Source organism: Pteropus vampyrus, unplaced genomic scaffold (genome assembly GCF_000151845.1).
Source record: "Pteropus vampyrus isolate Shadow unplaced genomic scaffold, Pvam_2.0 Scaffold22, whole genome shotgun sequence".
Classification (NCBI taxonomy): Eukaryota; Metazoa; Chordata; class Mammalia; order Chiroptera; family Pteropodidae; genus Pteropus; species Pteropus vampyrus.
In genome coordinates this window covers 2,136,063-2,155,436 of record NW_011888803.1, presented here as the reverse complement: position 1 = coordinate 2,155,436, position 19,374 = coordinate 2,136,063, and the positions used below count along the sequence as shown (strand labels likewise).

At 36.6% G+C, this 19,374-nt stretch overlaps 1 protein-coding gene and 1 non-coding gene across 2 annotated transcripts in view; one reads left to right on the top strand and one right to left on the bottom strand.

Moving 5' to 3' along the window:
* Nucleotides 1-19,374, bottom strand: part of GIPC2 (GIPC PDZ domain containing family member 2) — an 81,196-nt gene that overhangs the window by 54,632 nt on the left and 7,190 nt on the right. The window lies entirely within an intron of this gene.
* On the top strand, nt 5,389-5,507 carry LOC111736918. Its single transcript, XR_002779284.1, has one exon. It is a non-coding gene; the product is annotated as a 5S ribosomal RNA (ribosomal RNA).

Here is a 19,374-nt window from a genome sequence, read left to right as displayed (position 1 = left end):
ACAAAAATCATTAATAATGGGTAGAGGATGAAGTGAGTATGCATAGAAAACAGTTTCTGACTTCCTTTCTCAAAATGATGGGAAGGGAATAAAGAAATAAACATAGTTGTCTCCTTATTCTTTTTCCAGTGAATCTGTTAATGGTATTCATAGTGGATCCCAAACACCACTAATATAAAAGCAATTTACCAAGTAGACAGGAAATAAAATGTTAAAACATAATGATGATATAAGAGAAAACAGGGAAAAGCCTTCAAAAGGAAATCCCACACAAAGTGAAATTCTTGTTACTAAGCCGCTTCCTTTCTTTCAAATTTTTGCATGCTTTACTGTAGAGCAATTAGATTTCCTGTAGATATAACCCTTTTTCATTGTGTTTCCTCCCCTGCAAAATAATGTTCCATTTCAAGAAGCTAAAAGTTGGCAGGCAAGACATCATTTTTTTCTGGAAGGAGTGGAGCTGGCGGTATCCTTCGTGGAATGGAGCTCCACAGAAAGCTGTGTTGAAAACCTGTGGGAATGTAATGGTCACCAGGAGGTCGAGTAAGAGTCCTCTGTAGCAGCAGATAACTAAAACTCCATGACTTCAGATCAGTTCTTCATGGGAGAATAAAAACCTAACACTCACACAACCTCAATGCATAGCGATCAGCAAATATATCTATAAGCATGTGATAAGGGTATAAAAATTCAAACACATTCTCTGCACTGTATTTTGAACTGAAAAATAAGAAAATGATATACCACTTTCTATGTTGCAAAGATCATGCTCATTCATCCACTCACCAATTACCTACTGGACAACCTGCTTTTTGCCCGGTTCTGTGCGGCACGCTGGATGTGCAATGATGAATATGACTAGCCCTTATATGCAAGAAACTCCTCAGCTAGCAGATGCTCCACTGAAGTAGTGAGGCACATGAGCCAGTTGTATGTAATATATTAAAATCCATGAATATTTAAACAAAAGGAACCTCAAATACATGCTGTATATTTCTACCTTCATTCATACTTTTTCCTTCAATCCAAAGTCTAAAATGCCTGTCTGCCCACTCCACTCATATGCCCTTGTCAAATGAGAGACTGTGCAAACGTGACTGCCCAAATGGAATCAATCACTCTTTCCACTTTTCTCACAGAGTTTAATTCTAGTACCTCATTCGAGTGTCTGAGTCACCTTGCCTTGAAGTCCAACTGGTGTAACACATACCTGTCACTCTCACTCTGAAAGAGATATCTTAGTCATCTTTCTCTTTCCTACAACATCTAACAGTGCCCTGCTCAGTTTATATCTTGACGGCATTTACAGCACACATTCACTTTATTTAATTCAACATATCTGTGTATTGGGTTTTATTATTTTCATTTTGTAGATGAAAGAATTACGATTTTTATCCAATTAACATCATTAATAAATGTGTGATGTTAAAAGATTTAAAAAAAAAACAACAAGAAAAGAAACAATGAAGCAGTCATATTACCAATGTCCCTTTAAGAATGTTTGCTTCCAGCATATAAGTATACTAGATAAAAGGCAGTAAAATGTAGTACTTAACATCGTTTTTTATACTCTTCAATGAACACACTAAGCTAAATCAAAAGAAAGCAAACTCAAGGCAATTTATCATGTAAGGAAAATGATCCGTTCATTAAATATTCACCATCATTACCAACTTTTCTAAGACAGAAAGAGTACTCATGACTATTCCGTTTTCTAGAGTAGCACTGCCCAATAGAAATGTAACTTGAGCCACATAATTTTAAATGTTCTAATCATCACATTAACAATAGTAAATAGGTGAAATTAATATAATTTACTCAATTAAATAACCCCTTATATTCAGAATATCATTTCGACATATAATCAATATAAACATTATTGAGATAGTTTACACGTTTTATTAAGTTTTTAAGATCTGGTGTGTATTTACCCTTATAAATATATCTTGTACCTTACCTCAGTTGGGACTAGCCATATTTAAAGTACTCACTATTCATATCTGGCTAGCAGTTACCATACTGGGCAGCTCAGTTCTAGAATCTCATGTTTTTATCAACTTTATACCTTGTATTTTCCCCATCTCCATATATCTACATGTCATTCCCTTCTTTAGCCAAAAATGCTATAGCTTAAACGCAACTTTTAAACCCAGTCTATGTCTGTCAAAATCTTCCCCATTCAATAAAGTCTGGCTAAACTACTATATTTTCTATTATTATCATCATGGACTAACTTTATTTCTTCATCTTCTACATACCTATTAAATTTCATACATCTCCTGTGAAACTTACCATATTTTGCTCCATAAACTTTTAGTAAGTAAAGATTTATTATCTTATTGTATGCCTGTCACTGTGCCTTATCTACAGGAGAGATGGATTAATGGAAGGAAAAATCTATTACTCTTTGAGGCCAGATGATAGAAGTCCTTGAATTGTTATTGTGCTGGACATCAATATCTACAGTATCCATTCCCCTTCCCCTGATTTTTCTTTGGAAATTTCTCCTTCCTCATTTTAAGCCATACGTTAGCTTGGATGGGAGTGATCCCATTCTCAGTTTCAAGAGAAATGAATCATGACTGGGTTTAAATCGGTTAATGACTAATTCATAATCCAATTTAGGCCAAAGATTCAAAAAAAAAAAGTTTACTGGGGTTTCTGAGGAAAGAATCTTCTCTTTTCTGCTGTCTGTCTGTCTGTCCCTCCATCTATCCCTCGCTCCCTTCCTTCCTCTCTCTCTGATGTGGAGTCTAAAACTACTGCAGCTATCACTGCAACATTCGAAGAGTGAGCCTGGGGACAAAGCTGACAGATGGAGAAGGGCAGAACCTCTAGATCCAGTCTTACCTAAGGACAGTACTGGACACTAGAAGTACTCTACCCTTTTCTCATTTTAATATAACCTTCAGCTATCATCCATACCTTTTATGTGTTTTGAAGGAAAATGATTCACATCCCCTGTTCCAGGCATAATACTTAAACTAGTCTAAGTGGTGATTTAGGACTAAGAATATGGCTCAATCCTGGCCAACAAGATATAAAAGGAAAATGCCCAGGAAGCTTCTGGAAAATATATATTTTTTTTACTAAGAAACAAACAGAGTAAAACACAATTCCTTTCCTTCACCTGGATGTTGCCTTACCTATATGTAGTCTAGGAAATTCCAACACCATCTTACTTTGCAACTGAGGAAGAGACCAATGCCAAGAAAAGTAAAGCAAAGAGATGGAGTAAACAAAGATTCTTGACATTGGTGAGCTGCTCCATTAACCATCTCTGGAGCCCACTCTACCTCTTCACATAAAATAATAAATTATCTTGTTTTAACCAGTTTGAGTAGTTTTATGTTAATTGTAGCTGAAAACATCTTATCTGATATATAGTCCTATCCTGGAATATTTACATGAGCCAGTAGTTTCATCAACTTATTCTGGGTTGGATTTTCTGTTGCTTTCAACTAAGATTCCTAACTGATATAATCATTATTCTTTCTATTGTCATTCTTCAAAGTTAAAAGTTCTTTATACCTACTATCTAATTTTAACCTTAAAAAAAAACCTCCGAGGTGTATGGTGAACTGTGTTCCCTTCAATGCATTGAGATGTAATGCATCCTTGTCCTAATTTCATATCCTATCTCCTCTATTGAAAATTTCAGGCACAAAAATAAAGTGTCACCCCCCTTATTTCCAATATCAGGAAAAAAAAAAAAAAAGATCTCTAGAGAGGAGCTATATCATCCTTGCAATGGTTGTTAAAAAGAAAGAAAAGATGATGAAAGGAAAGAGAAGAAAACAATCAATTAAGAGGTAAGAGACCTTCATCAGACTCCAATTCTGTATTCAGTGACAGTCAAGTCATTTGACCTCCTTGGTCATGGCATCAGTCAAGTTTGGTCTACATCACACAGTTGGTACGAAAACTCAATCAGAGATTATATATAAAAGTGCTTTTTAAACTAACAAGCTCTATATAAAGGCTATTGTTATTCCTAGAATACAGGTGCTTCTTGAATAATATTTATACCTATGCTTGACAGCTTCTTAAATTGCATTACTTTTTTTAAAGATATCAGATTTTGCTCCTTTTTAATGTCATAACCAGGATGGATTTCATTTTCCCTCATAAATTACATTATCCTTCAACTTTTTTTCATTGTTTAAAAATAGCTCATGGACAGTATTCTTACCATGGATTTATATCTTAACTGCTGTTTTCTAGTTCTTCTTACATGGTTATGATTATTCACCCTTGAAATTCAATACGGCTAGGATGATAAAAGTCTGAACTACTGTATAGAGCCCATTAATATAAATTAATACTGCTTTTTTCCTCTGATGGCACTATTATATATTCCACAAATGTGTTTTATGAATAGGGTTAAATAAATCATTTCTTAACAGTGCTTCAGAAGATTTTCTGGCCCACAAACAATTTACACATCTCTCAGAAAACACACCGAAATTCATTTTTAAAACTCCAGAAAGTCCATTTGCAACTTTCCTTTGTTAAATGCTTTCCTTAAACAGCAGCTGAGTTGGACCAAGATTCCACATGTTCCAAAGATCTCTGGAAGAGGTTATGGGCTTGTGTAACTGGCATTGAGTGTGTTACATTATTTGTGGATATGATTTTAAATATAAGCAATTAGAACAGTTACCTCTAGTGGTTATCTAAAACAGCAGCATTACTAAATATCATAATACAACTTTTCCTATATCTCAATCTACCCCAAGAATCTTACTAACTTTTTACATGTTTTCTAAAATAAGATAATAAGAAATATCAGCGAATGTCATTATAGAAAATAAAGAAGAGAACATGCATAGTAACGAACCTAGTGATTAACTAAGTCACACTCTCATTGGAAGTTAATGTCACACCTTTAAACACAAGAAAACCACTTGCATTATGTTTCCTTTGTTAATGACTAAAGTTTTATTGGTGCCATTCTTATTATCTAAGTCTCAAAGTCCTTCTCTTAAAAAGAAAGGAAAAAAAAAGATTATCTTACCTCAGTCTAGTTAATTGCCATTAAAATAGCAGGAATTTAAAAAAAAATCTGAAACGAAGAGCAAAATAACTATTGGGGGTAAAAGATTACCAATTTACCCTGAATGCTTGAACAGAAGGAAGTAATTCTAGCCAAACCACAAGGACAAAAATTATGTTACTCAAAACTCTTTCCAAAAGCTCTAGGTATCTTATCTGACATGATTCCCCCAAAATATTTGGTAAATGTGTTGTATCAAGGTACTTCAAATGATTCTTCAATTACATTCACAGCTGGGACACCTTCTCATCTCTCTTTGGATATGGTGAAGTGAAAGAACTGGGGAGATAAAGTTCTAAAAGAATGGAAAAAAAATCAAAATTAAGGTTCAAGTCTATGGCCCTGCTACCCTGAACAAGCCTGATCCCATCTGATCTCGGAAGCTAAGCAGGGTTGGGCCTGGTTAGTACCTGGATGGGAGACCACCTAGGAAGACCAGGTGCCGTAGGCATAAAAAATAAAAAATAAAAAATAAATAAGGGATTGTAAGTTGACAAGGTCCTTGCAATCTATGAAGTCAACCAAGGATTGCCTCATCTAAAAAAAAAAAAAAAATTAAGGTCCAAGAAACATTAATTGATTACTTATATGTACTAGGTACTTTCACATATTATCTCATTTAATCCTTACAATTTTGTGTGAGGTATCATTTTACCCATTTTTTACAGGTTAGAAAATAAAGGCTTAGAGAGATACAATGACTTGTGGTTAAATAGTAGTTGGTATAAATGTAACTCCAGCTCTGGTTGTTGAACTCCAAGTTCTTTTCCTTGCAATGTTGTCTCTCTGACACCTAATATCTGCATAGAGACATCTAAATTACTGATCACTTCCTAAAGCATTAGCTCAACTAATCCCTGTGAGTCAGGTCATAGGGCAGGCATTACTACGCCCTGGGCAGAGAAAACCAGCTCAGACCTATTAGATAATTTGTCTAAGGTCACATGGCTAGTGATTAACAGAGTCAAATTGGAATTCAGACTTTTGAGCTTTTTCTAACCCATTATACTGTAACTGTGTTGTAAATATAAACTCAGCTTTGAATTTAAAACTCCTAGAAGGCAGACTACATAGTTTTTTCTTCTATATGAAGCCATAAACACTGTGTTTATTTAATAAACCATTCACTTCCTAAAAGGGGCGAAGATAGCTTACCAAAAAAAAAAAGCTATTTGTAATTGGACTTTAAAAGTCAAATATATTAGGTTAATAAATATTAAAATATTAATAATATTGTTTAATTTGATTTACAGTAAATAAGTAATTAGTAATTTATTTCCTCTTGTTAAATCATTTTAAAACTGACCAGTTACATTCATTTCTTTGTATTATAAACACACACATTTAAAATCTCATGTCTATTATTTCCCAGTATAATACATGAAATAAATTTCTAAAGATTTGTTTTTAAAAACGCACATTTTATTATACAGTGGCTTTGCCTTAACCTTGTCAGTGGCTATAGTCATCTAGAAACAAGTTTCACAGTTTAGAAAAGATAAAATTGGCAACAAGACAGATAGTTAGAAACCTGACACCATATGCTCTATTTAGACCTTCATGAGGATATTGTACAAAGCCCTGCCTCGAACTGTGTAGAACTTTCTATAAATGATTCACTTCTAAATTAGCTGTCCTGGGTCAGCAGCAGCAAGTCTTAAATAAAAAGTGAATCACCCTTTGTACTCTTTCTTCTCTGGTACAACTATTTTTTTTCCTCCAATGTTTTTAATGAGCAAAATAGTGTGACAAAAATAATTTTATCCAAAAAAAGAAAATCAAATTCATATTTTTAATCTACCAAATGACTTTCCAGAAAGACCAAAAGAACATTTTATTTTCTTTTATTAACAACATCTAATCAAAACAAGTATGTATCAAAGAAAGTCAAAATCTCAAAGCAATCCTTCAAATACAAGAAAAGGTTAAAAGAATAGGGATAGGTTTTAGTCTTGCCTTTGTAAACAAACCAATGAGTAAGATAAATCAAATGTGTATAGCTATATATATCATCCTCTTCCGCAATATTCTTCCAGTCAGAGGAGATACCTAAGCTTTAGCCTAGACTAATAATGCTGCAAGGTTACATGCCAGTTTTAAAGATATCACAAATCACTGCTATTCCCCTTGTCAGGTACGGTCTCAAATTTTCAGCTTTCAGAACCAATTATCTTCTCAAAAGTCTCCTCTTGTTTGACACTTAAAATGGCAAAGAACCTAAAAAGGTATGGAGAGACTATAACAAGGAGACATTTTCCATCTCAACGTAAACAATGGGAACGGTGTAGTAGGGTGGTTTGTGAAACATAACATTAAACTGTTAGGACCAACAAAGACACTTGTGATTAAACTTTCTAGTCTATCAAATACTTATACAAATATAATTTGTTTTAAAATGGCCATTAGGTCCCAAAGGGTCCTTAAACAAAATTTTAAAATTTGTTTGTCAGAATGTTCATGTAGCACTGTTTTCACTTAAGCCCAGGAAGCAGACTTATAACCCTTACAATGAAAAGTCTACAAAGCATGTGATATTTTAAAACCATCCAAATAAATCATGGAAAACTGGAAAGCTAGCATGATGAGCCACTCAGGTGTCAAGATGGAATGACAGGGGAGGGTGGTCTATTCCTTATTATTCCCTAGGACAGAATTTCAGACAGAGAAATGAGCACTTTACAGAGAGGGGAGGGGTGCAATGTGAGAAACTATAAACATTTTGAGAAAGATTGAAATTGATTTTTATTCTAAACTAGGACACCTGAAAGACGTTAGGAAAATGTACTACAGAGTGACAGGGTGAGAGGTGACAAAGGAAAATGTACTACAGGGTTCCTTAGATAAGAAGTGACAAAGGGCTGGGAGATAAGGGTGGAAGCAAACTCACGGACCACTGTAGACATTTAGTCATTAGAAAATTTGAGAAGCATAAAAAACTTCACCTATGGGTAGGGTCGGTGTTACACAGGTGAGTTTAGCCATGGAAACGGAGAGTATATGTAAAGATTCTTCTAAGCTCAGGGTTGCTCAACTCTGAACTATTTCCACAGTAGGGAGAGAGTGCCTCAAGAACAATGACCTGGAAGAGGTGGAGAGAAACTGCCAGGAACAAAACTCAGTCACAGAATCAGAGATACTTAGGCACAGCGCTAGTGAAAGACTCTCATCTTTGTTCAGAGTCATTTATTACCAGCTCCTGCTCCACACTCTAAGCAGCTTCTTTCCCACCCTCTGCTTGCAACATGACTGTGTTCCTGCCTGTAAGGCTCCTGGGACTGGGCAGGCAGAGCAGACAGAGGGGAAGGGAGGAGGCCCCAGCAGTGTTAGGAGGCTTCCCAAAGAAGCTGGCAGGCTGCCACAGAGCTTCATCCTCAACTCCCAGGAATGTGTCACCACGCCAGAGCCAGGACAAGGAGTACCAGAGTCTCCTGGCTCCAGGCTTGGTGCTGACACTGTGCTCTCACTACCTGCTTCTATTTTTATGATTCCACTCTCCTCTCCCCACCCCCAGCCTAAATGCCTGTAATTCAAAACCTTCCTTACTGCCCAGGAAACTGGGCTTTTATATTGTTGGTGCTTAATTAACAAATGTATAATAAACCTTCTCACATATTTTTCTTCTTTCTCCTTTTCTAGTAGGCAATTGGGTTATAATTAGTATGACTCCAGATTCCAGTTTACCCCTTTCACTCTGTGAAGTATCTAGATTTGGAATATAAATTATATGGCCACCAATTTATGCATCTTCTATATGATCAAATAAGTGTCTTCCCATTTCAGGAGGGTAAAAAAAAAAGTATCAAGAAATTACCCCCAAATCTTTGAGGAAAAGAGAGACAGAGAATTAACATTTATTGAACCATTGTTCTAGATACTTAACATGCTATTTCATTCGATTCTCACAATGATCCTATAAGACAAGTATTATTTGTACATTTTCCCCAGTGAGAAAGTTGAGGCTTCAAGGAGGCATCTCCAGGCATCAAACCCAGGACATGCCACTCTACCCTGAAACCCACCTCCCCATTGAACTGACCTCAAACATTTCTACATGCCACCCTCTCTTATCTATCTTAGGACCCTGTAAAGCTGTGAAGTTGCCACATATGTAGCTTTGAAATATTACAAAAACTTGAAACTTCACAAACTTAACAAACCAATCACATGTATAATTCCACTCTGTATAACTACTATATAGTAGGTCTTTCTACTGGTTTTCCCTTCTTGTTGCTTTCACACTTTTTCCCCCTTACCTCCTAACTTCACAGCGTAGAGCAAGTGCTTATCCTCAAGCTACCCGGCTTAAGCAATGTTGCTAGGGCAAGTAGGGTGATACCGCCCTCTAAGTAAACAGTTGGAAATTTTGTGAGGCATTTTCATTGTTACAATGATTGTGTGAGCCTGCTGGCACTTGGGAAAGACTGGGGATGAGGTAAGAATACTGTATGAACTCTAATGCTCAGAGAGGCCCCACTCAGTGAAGAACTGACTGGCATCTCACATGATTTTCAAACGTCCTACTAGAGATTCATGCGGGGAAGAGAAAATATATGTATATAATTATTTAAGCCTAGAGCCTAACTATGTGTTACAGATAAATTATGTTTTGTTAAGAATTTTCCTGGACTGCAATTATCATGTAAATTAAGGAAGCTTAATTGTTTATGCAGAACCTTACCAAGAATTGTTCATCATTGTAGGAAATCAAGTCACTGACAGCAATGCCAACTATGTTATTTGAATTTTCTTATGAAACATTTATATCGGTCCACTCCTATTGTTATATTATGTAATTCTATGACTATCTACAAATATTATTTATCCTTTATTTCAAAATTTAACATATTCAGAGTCGACAACATCCAGTTGAATATTGTCTTATTCTTACACTTTTTAAATCTAAACTTATTCACCAGAAGTTAGGCATAAGCACCTAACTGCTTCTTTATATCTTCTAAGATAGCTTTCTCAAGTATTTGCATATTAAACTCCATATTTATTCCCAATATTAGAGGTAGGAATATATTAATTTTTAAAAATTATGTGTATAGGTAGGTAATATTGTTTAAAACTTCATATCAGGATAGTAAAAGTGGTATCACAAAATATTTATTATTAGAGGGGAAGTTTGAATACAATAAGGTTAAAAATCACTTATATAAAGGAAAAGAGCATAGGCTTTGGAATTAAATTATCAAAGAGATACTAACACAAAGATCAGAGTATCTCTTTGAACTGAATGGCTTGAGTAACTTTTCTGCTCTGAGCTCCAGTTGCCTCATCTATAGATCATAATCATTTTTGGGGGTGGGGGGTGGTTGTGGTAAGAATTACTATTTCAGATAAGATAGCACAGGTTAAGAGAGGTAATGGTAGGTATTCAATGATAATTTCTCTCTCAATGCTCAAGATATGCTTCCCTTCTAATCACCTTTACATACAGGTGGGAAAATTAAGATAGAGAAGGGACAGTGTAAAGAATACAGGCAAGAGAGAGTATCAGGAATCACAGCCAGCACCTAATACCTAGCCACACCCAGACACACTACGGAGTATCAAATGTTAGAAGGTTCAGGAGATTAAATTCAGAGTCTGGCCCTGGATCATAAAGGACATAGTAATAATGCCAATCTCACTACCACTACTAGATTAATGCAATATACAGATATGTAAATTGTTCCAAGTATAGATACAGAATGATCATTTCCTCAACCTAGTTACTGTGTAATCTCTTTAAAGCCACTTAAAGTTAACACTGCAATTTAAGAACCTGTGAGTTTTACAGACTGAGATGTAGATCCTGGATTTTAGCCATTTCAAAAAAAAAAAAAAAAATTGGAACTGTTCTTCTACATGTGATTTGATTATCTCCAAGGAGATTTTTATAGAATAGTAAATATACTTTCTAAATGCCCTAGGTCTTGAGTCTCCTAATGACTACTTATCAAGGGTCAGATATGTTTCTAAAAAGCAAATATTCTATCATTGACAGAGTCAAAGGTCCCTTCCTGCCTTTCCCTGATTCATAGAAGCCGCAGGACCTCCCCAAGCTTCAACTTCTTACTCCACATTTTAATCACCAAAACCTCAGAATATTCAGCACACCCCAAACAACAGAGCTAGAGTTCCTGAGATGAATGAGAAAGACCAAGTGTTTTAGGTATCAATCCAGAGAAGCAGTGACAGTCATCTGCTCTCAGTAGCTACCTCTTTTCTTTGTCTATCCCAGCAAGTATCTAGCCCAAAGTATTTGTTAACCCGTAACTTCTATCTGAATAGTTTCAGTGAATACCTTTGGTTACCCCAGGTGATGAGAGTTTATCATAAGGAGACACAGGGAAGCAAAGAAGCACAGAAAACCTTTTCAGAAAACTTGTAGACTTCTTATAAAATATTAAAATTAGCTCAGTGCCATTAAAGACACAATCTCAACTATCCTGGCATAAAGAACACTCCAGTAACTCTCTGGGACCCTTCAATGATGCCAGTGACTGCCATGCCCAAGCCTCAGCATCTCTTTCATTGCCTTGGCTTCTGCCATGACTAACTGTACAGAACAGATATACATATATATACTATACTCCTAATTAGGTTAAAAGTGAAAGGGTGGGGGTTATACTTACAGAGATATGCATGTACATTTATACATATACACACATACTTGCAAATTCATAGAGCATTTTTCTGTAAGAATGGTCAAGAAAGTGGCCACAGCAAGTTTCTGGGGAAAAGGACTAGGGAACCATGGTAATAGAGTGACCCACTTGCTTTCAATTTTTACTAAGTGCATATATTATTTTTCAATAAAAATAAAAATTGGTTTTAACTGCTTTTACCATGTAGCTCCACTGTGGACTTCTGCTTCTGCTAGTAGATTTAGCGAATAAATAAAACACAGAAGCACAGAGACCAGTTTTGCCTTGGTGGCTTTGGTCAAACATCATGGATACCCTCATTAACTGAGAGCCAACAGGTGGATGGGAAGATGAGGACCTGAGGTGGGTTGCAAGTAATAATGCTTAGAAGAGTCAAGAAATGAGACAGGTTAGACTGGAAAAAGATCTAAATTGATAATATTTATCCCACCTATATCTAAACTGTTTTGAGGCAACTATAAAAGAGTTTGATGATATCACCCTCCCAAATTTCCAAGCAATACATTCGGTGTCAGAAAAGCAGGAAAATCTTAGCTTTTAAAAAAGTCTTTTTATTTCTAATTTATACTACTGTGTCTTACTGAATCATATACATGGAATTCTATTTTCCAAAATACTTTTATTGAGGTTAAAATATTTCATTTTTTTTATTTATCTCTGATTGACAGGGAATACTATGAGCACTTCAGTTTAAGTTCTCCATCCAGAACTTCTCTAACAAGAAGGAAATTATCTCTAAATGACCATTGAATACACAAGGGTCTACAATTTCAAGGATTTCCATAGCACATCCGCTTGCAAAGCAGAGAGAACTTTTCTTATGTTTTGTTTAGCTAAAAGTAATGTAGAAAACAGTCTCTGATTTGAAGTCTTTATTTATTCAGGTTTGTGACCACACTTTCCTGTATAGTTTAGTTTTTAATCTGTGGAATCAAAATTACATGCTAGGTATATACAATGAGCAGTAAATGTACACATGGCTCAATAGTTTTGAGCTCTGCCATAATTTTCTCACCCAGATTCTATTTTACCCTTCTTTGATCTCTGCCAACCAAATCCCTATCAGCATCTTTGGTATCTCTGACAGCATTCACCTTGTATTATCAGCATATGTACACTTCTTTTAGTTTACTTTTACCACCACCACTCCTATACATTTTAAGGTCCATGAGATAGGCACTTAGTAACCTTTGTATGTATTTCAATACGTTGTACATACAGATGATACTCGAATAATTTTAATTGAGTACATAAGCTCTGAAGGAATGTTCAAGCTGAAAAGTATCTTGGATCTCCTCATTTATTCCAGTGGTTCTCAAACACTTATCTACCAATAGATGACAAGACAGCTGCACAGGAATAATCAGGGAAACTTTTAAAAATTACAACATTCTCAGGCCATAGCCCAAATCTATAACAGTGGAGCCCAGAAACCTGTGCTTTCGTTTTTAAAGGTCATCATGTGATTCTGAGATGCAACCAGGTTTGGGAACCACTGGTCTAATCCACCCACTCATATTACATATGAAGAAAGTGAAGCCCAATGAAATGGAAGACTTGCCCAAAGTTGGATAATGAAGTGAACAGAACAGCAAAAAGATCAGTAGAGGACAAGGATGAAATGAAAACTATCTTGCAGAGTTCTTCAGAATTAAATAAAAGATAAACATTAACTAGATAGAACATTATTATCACAGAATAAAACAATTGGTAAATAGCTTTTTAAAATATACAAGTATTTTTTTAAGTATGTGCCTTGGAATACTGGCCCAAGGAGTTATGCAAGAAAAAGGTGTGTGCGTGGTAGGGGGCAGGGGGGACGTAGTCAAATAAGTGTGGAAAATGAGGAAAAAAACACCTTTTAAAAAATTTTGGTGGACTTCTTGGAAACTTTAATGTGCATTACAAACTTACAAGATACATTTCTGAAAGTTATTTGACAACTGAAGGCATTTTTCTATAATATTTGAAGAGCTAGTGTTCCTTAGAACACAATTTAGGAAACCTGTCTAGCTTAACTAGAAACTGGTTAAATTTGTCTTTGAACTGAACTCAACTGGAGAAAGGAGCTAGCTCTTTTATGTTCCCAGCATCAAGCACAATACTGAACTCATAATAAGCACTCAGCAAAAAATAGTTAAAAGTAATCAGGCACGGGTGATTTGGTAGTTAAACAGGTTAAAAAGTTGGAATACAATAAAGGCCATTTCAGCTCTAGAATTACGTTTGATAAATACCTATAATGTACCAGGCACTGATCTATGTGCTTACATACATTATTTCATTTACTCCTCACAACTATCCTTATGGTAGATACTATCATTAACACCATTTTACAAATGAAAAACAGAGACAGAGCAGCCAGTAACTTGCCCACGGTATCACAGATTATAAGTGGCGCTCCCAACCACTAAGCTATTATATGGTAATTCAATACTTCCATAAGCAGGAGGGCTAGAATGAAAGCTCTACATGGGCACAGATTGTTGTCTGTTTTGTTCATTGATGTATCCCGAGATATGAAACAGTTATTGGCACAAAGTCAGTAATCAAAAAAATTCGTAATGAAGAAGAAGATTGAACAGGCCTAATATGCGTACCTTCTACTTAAAAATTATAATTACTTTCCTATTATAAGTTCATAACATGTACAAATGATAAAAATATACCTTTATATGATGAACACCTCTTATTAGAAGGCTTTATCATCTTTTTTCCCTGTACTTGGTTCTCTACACACATACCAGGAAGAAATATCTCCCCAGTGAAACCTTTTGAAGAATTAAAATTCTGCCAGCATTCCAATGCAAGAAGGAGCCCATCTGGCTCTGCCAAGGGTATGGCTGGCAAAGTTTTTTGGGACGAAGGGCTCTCAAATAGTTCTAACCATAGTTCCAAAAAGTTCTAGACAGACACAGCTGCTTCACTGTACAGACAACAGAAAAAAAAGAGTATAGAAGGGAGTTTTCAAAATGGGCTAGCCTATTCCAGCAGGAATATTGACACCATTATAAAAGGACTTATCCTATTTTCCCTGTTGGTTTTATTTCATTCATTCAATCAGTAAAAATTTTAACTATACTTTGGTTTACGCCTCATTAGGAGAAAAAAAATCGAACCTCATCTAATTATGCCTTAAGCTACAACTATCGGTTTATAAGAAATACAATGACAGAGGATGCTGAACTACGTAATAGGAATGCAATGAGCAAAATACAAACAGTAAAAAACTATATAGGATAAATGATCTGGCTTCATCAACAAATACATTGGAAAGGGAAAAAAATAAGATGGAAGGGGAACTATAGATTAAAATACATATTTAAACACAACCAAAATTAAATTATGGCAGTTAGGAAAGCACACTTCAGTGATAAAACTATTTTTTAAGAAAGACTTGTTACCACAAAAGTCAGGAAAGTGGTTACTCTTAGGGAGCAGGTGGGAGGGGGTACATGGAAGGTTCGGGGGTGGCTGGCGAGGACAAAGGTGTCCTACTTACCCATTAAGTTGTACATCTATTTAATGTGCTTTTCTCTACTTGTGTTACATTTAATAATACTCTTTTTAATAGGGAATGAAAAAAAGAAATGTTGGCAAATGTTGATAACTGTTGAAGCTAGGCACATGGGAGTTGCAGCATTTTCTTTGCTTTTGCATGTTTTTAAAATGTCCATAATAAAAAGTTTTAAATGGGAATTTTTTTTTTTTAACTACATACTAACTACTAGTCCCTGCCCAGAGCAGCAATCAATATTATGAAGGAGACAGACTGTAAATGAACAATTACCGTTCAGTCTGATAAGAGTTATGCAAGCTCAGAGGAGAGGTGCAGAACCCAGGCTTGAGGTAAGGAAAGGCTTTGGGTAGTGACTCCTGAGTCCTGTAGCATAAGCAAGAGTTAACTTAAATTAATTCAACAAGAAAGCCATTAGACTGAGATGCCAGTAGCCTGCAAAAGCAAACCAAAACCTAAGCATATAAAATGCCTTAAGAAATCAAAATCCAGGGACAACCAATCACAGTGAATGAGGCTTTCCCAAATAATGCAACTGCTTAAGCTACAGCCAATCATATAAAATCCTTGCTTTGCTTCCATGTCTTTCTATAAAAACCTTGCCCCTAGCCCTTGTCTGTGGAGCACTCCAAATCATTTCTGGTTTGACGCTGACCAATTCAAATCAATTTTTGCTCAAAGAAACCCAAAGTTTGTCATATGCCTCAGTTTATCTTTTAACAAAGTTAACAGGGACATGTAGGGGAAATATTTCCAGGAAAAAGGAAGAACAATACATATAAGTCATAGAGAACTGAAAATGGCTTCATGTTCTGGATAAGATATGGAAGATATTTGCCATACCCATAATTCAAGAAATCTGAGAATACCTGATATGCCCATGTATCCTCTCCAACAGGACTCCTTACCCATTATTCACCTGTCTTTGCACCACATAACCCAGCAGACTACACCAGAGATGAGCCCCTGACCCACAGGCCAAAGGGTCCTGTCCCACCTGTACTATACCCTGACTCACCAACACAGAGACTCTCTCTCAGGGAGTCTGAATTTGATAGAGTGGCACGAAAAAGTAGAGAGGCAAAGAAACAAAAGACAGGGAGATGAGGCAGTGAGGATCTTAAACAAAGTCAAAGGAATGAGAGGAGAGAATCAGTCAAGAACAGAGTAAGATGTAGGGAGAGAGAGACTAAAATGCAAGGTGAAGGACAACCAGACATGCTCTTGGTTCTCCAGGGTCTAGAGTTACTGTTTTCACCTGACAGCATGAATGATATTCCAGTTTTCCATGGAAACTAACTGCCCAGCCATAGACGCTATCCCAAGCTTCCTTACCTCCCTGCAGAACCTAGTAATATAAACATACATACAAGTTGCCCAAGGTAACCTAAGTGTCTCCATCTCTCACAATCTGCAAGAGGCTTCCACATCCACTCAGGATGGCTGGAGTGGTGAGAACAAGTGAGGGAAGGTGAAGGGGACTGCCATCGGCCTATGAGGTAGCAAGGACAAGGGAAGTGGTTGTCCCCTTCCCAGGAATTTGGACTTTATTCTAGAATTGTTCACATGCCATGAAACTTCAGGGGATTTTCAGCACAAAAAGCAACTATCTTATCCATTTCTTATCTTCCTGATAGCAATGAGGACTATAAAGCAGCTGGTTAGATTATCCTCCCACTGCTGAAAATGAGTCATGTTTGGGATTTTTTTTTTTTTTTGCTTGAGTTTTTCACATAAAAATGAGGCTTATGCTCATGAGGGATAGTAAGCATACCTCATGAGTGTAATATATTTAGAACTTCTCAGATGATACTGTGCAGTTCCAGAAAATACCATTATATTCAACTTAAAACCAAACGTTTATAAAGAAAACACAGCGAATGAATGGTTGATTATGTTTCCACTTTATAAACACAAGAATCATTCCTCTACTGAAAAACATTTGAGTTATTCTCACTGTCTATAAAATAAAACCCATACAGCTTCAAAGACATTTGTAGTCTCAGTATCCATATCTACATCTTCAGCTTCATCTCCTAGTGTATCCATCATTTTGTATTTATCAGACTTTATGGAGCAGCTAAACCATCTAGTGACTCTAAGAAGGAGATTTTTTTTTTTTTAAGTCTCTGCCCTCAAAAAGAAGTAGAAGAGTAATTAAATGCAATGCCGTGTGCTAATGCAATGTTAAATCATGCAATCGTGGGTATTATACCTCATCTAGATTGGCAGATTCACAAGGAAGGCTTCTTGGAAGAAGTGACAGTTGAGACTAGAGAGGTGAGTAGGAGCTATGGGAACAAAGTGAGAACAGCATGAGAAAATGCACTGAGGAATGAAATAGCTAAATATTCTGGAATGTAAAGAGGGGATTATTAGATGAGGTTACAGCTGTAAGCATAGGACAGGACCCAAGAGGCCAGCAGGAACAGGAGACATTGTTTGGCTGGTGGGAGTTATTTAAAAGTGCTATGGTCTGAATGTTTGTGTACCATCCACCCATCAGCCCCCCTCCCCCAAAATTCAAATGTTGAAATGCTAACCCCCAAAGGGGATGATATTAGTAGGTATGGCCTTTGAGAGGTGCTTAAGCCATGAGGGTAGAGCCCTTGAAAATGGGATTAGTGCCTCATCTGAGAGGTTCCAGAGAGACCAGTAGCCCTATCTAACATGTGAGGATATAGCAAGAAGGCATCAATTATGAACCAGAAAGTGGGCTCTCACCAGAAGGTGACCATGCTGGTGCCATGATCTTGGACTTCCCAGCCTCCAGAACTGTAGGCAACAAATTTTTGTTGTTTGTAATCTTCTCAGTCAGTGGTATTATTATAGCAGCCCAAAAGGAGTAAGATAGAAAGTAGCTGGGAGTCCCGAAGGTTTCTGAAACAGATATGATCAGAGCATCAAAATATTAAAATAGAGGATAAGTGGGATTAGGAAAATTAGATTCAAGGTGCCTCTTTAGAAACTGCACTGTAATCATCCAGCAGTGACAACTGTCAATGTCCTCCAGCCAAGAACCACCAGGAATTCTCATCTCTAGTTTCTTGCTCCTTGCAACAAGGGGAGACAGCACACCATGGGGAATGGTGAGGGTCTCAGTAAGAGGGAGTTCGAAAGGACTTGGGCTGTGTTAGATGATTTGGGGGCAGGTCCAAGGAAACCCTGGTTTGTCTGGATAGGGTACAGTCAGGAAATGGGGGCAGTTTTATGACTATCTTAGTAAATCTAACTATAAGGTAGACAAAATCATCAAAGCTAAAGTTGTGACTGATAAAGAAGCAGCAGTTATATGTGGCAAGGCAGGGGACGCCTGGTCATTTTTGTGGTTTGGACAATGCTCATGTTTGTGTTTCTGTTCAGACATGATTCCAGAGTAGTCTTATTTTTGTCTTGATCCATCACAGTCACAGAGTGGTCTTATCGATGTTCTGTGAAATCATTTGTGTCCAACAGGAGAATGCCAAGGCCTGTGAGTGTCAGGCCAATTCTCAGTTGTCAGAGGCTGCTTTTCTCATAAATACTCTACTCTGATTGAGCTTGCTTCATAGTCCTCAGAGCTCGATGGTAAAATTCACACTGAATTCTCAATTCCTTCACTTTTGGTTTTGTTCGTTTGTTTTGTTTTGTTTTGTTTTGTTTTGTTTTTGCTTAGGGACCTCTATGTAAGTAGTGAACCCCATTTTGCTGTTCTTCCCAGATTCCCATTTATGAAGGAGAAAAGACACAGTTCCACTTGCCAATTATCTGCATTGCTGAGAACAATAAAGTATGCAGTGCTGTTCATGTTCTCCAGAAGTGCCACACAAATACAGAATATTGACTTTCATGAGAGCTCAGTACTGGTGCCAGCAAGTTGGGAAAGGAAAGCAGTTTCTCGGAACCTTCACAAGGCAGCTCCACATACACTGTAATTGATCTGAGGCAATTTTGCTTGCTTCCAATTTCATAATTTCTTGAATTTGTAGAGATGTACACTTTTGATACAAATACTTCTTACTTAGCTTCTCCCTCTTACTCTTCCCACTTCAAGACATAAATGATGCTCCTCACTCCTACCCCCATCACAGGCTAGTCTCTTTGTTCACATTACAATATAAAAAAATTAATACCTACATAAGATATCAGTATTGTAACTGGTACTA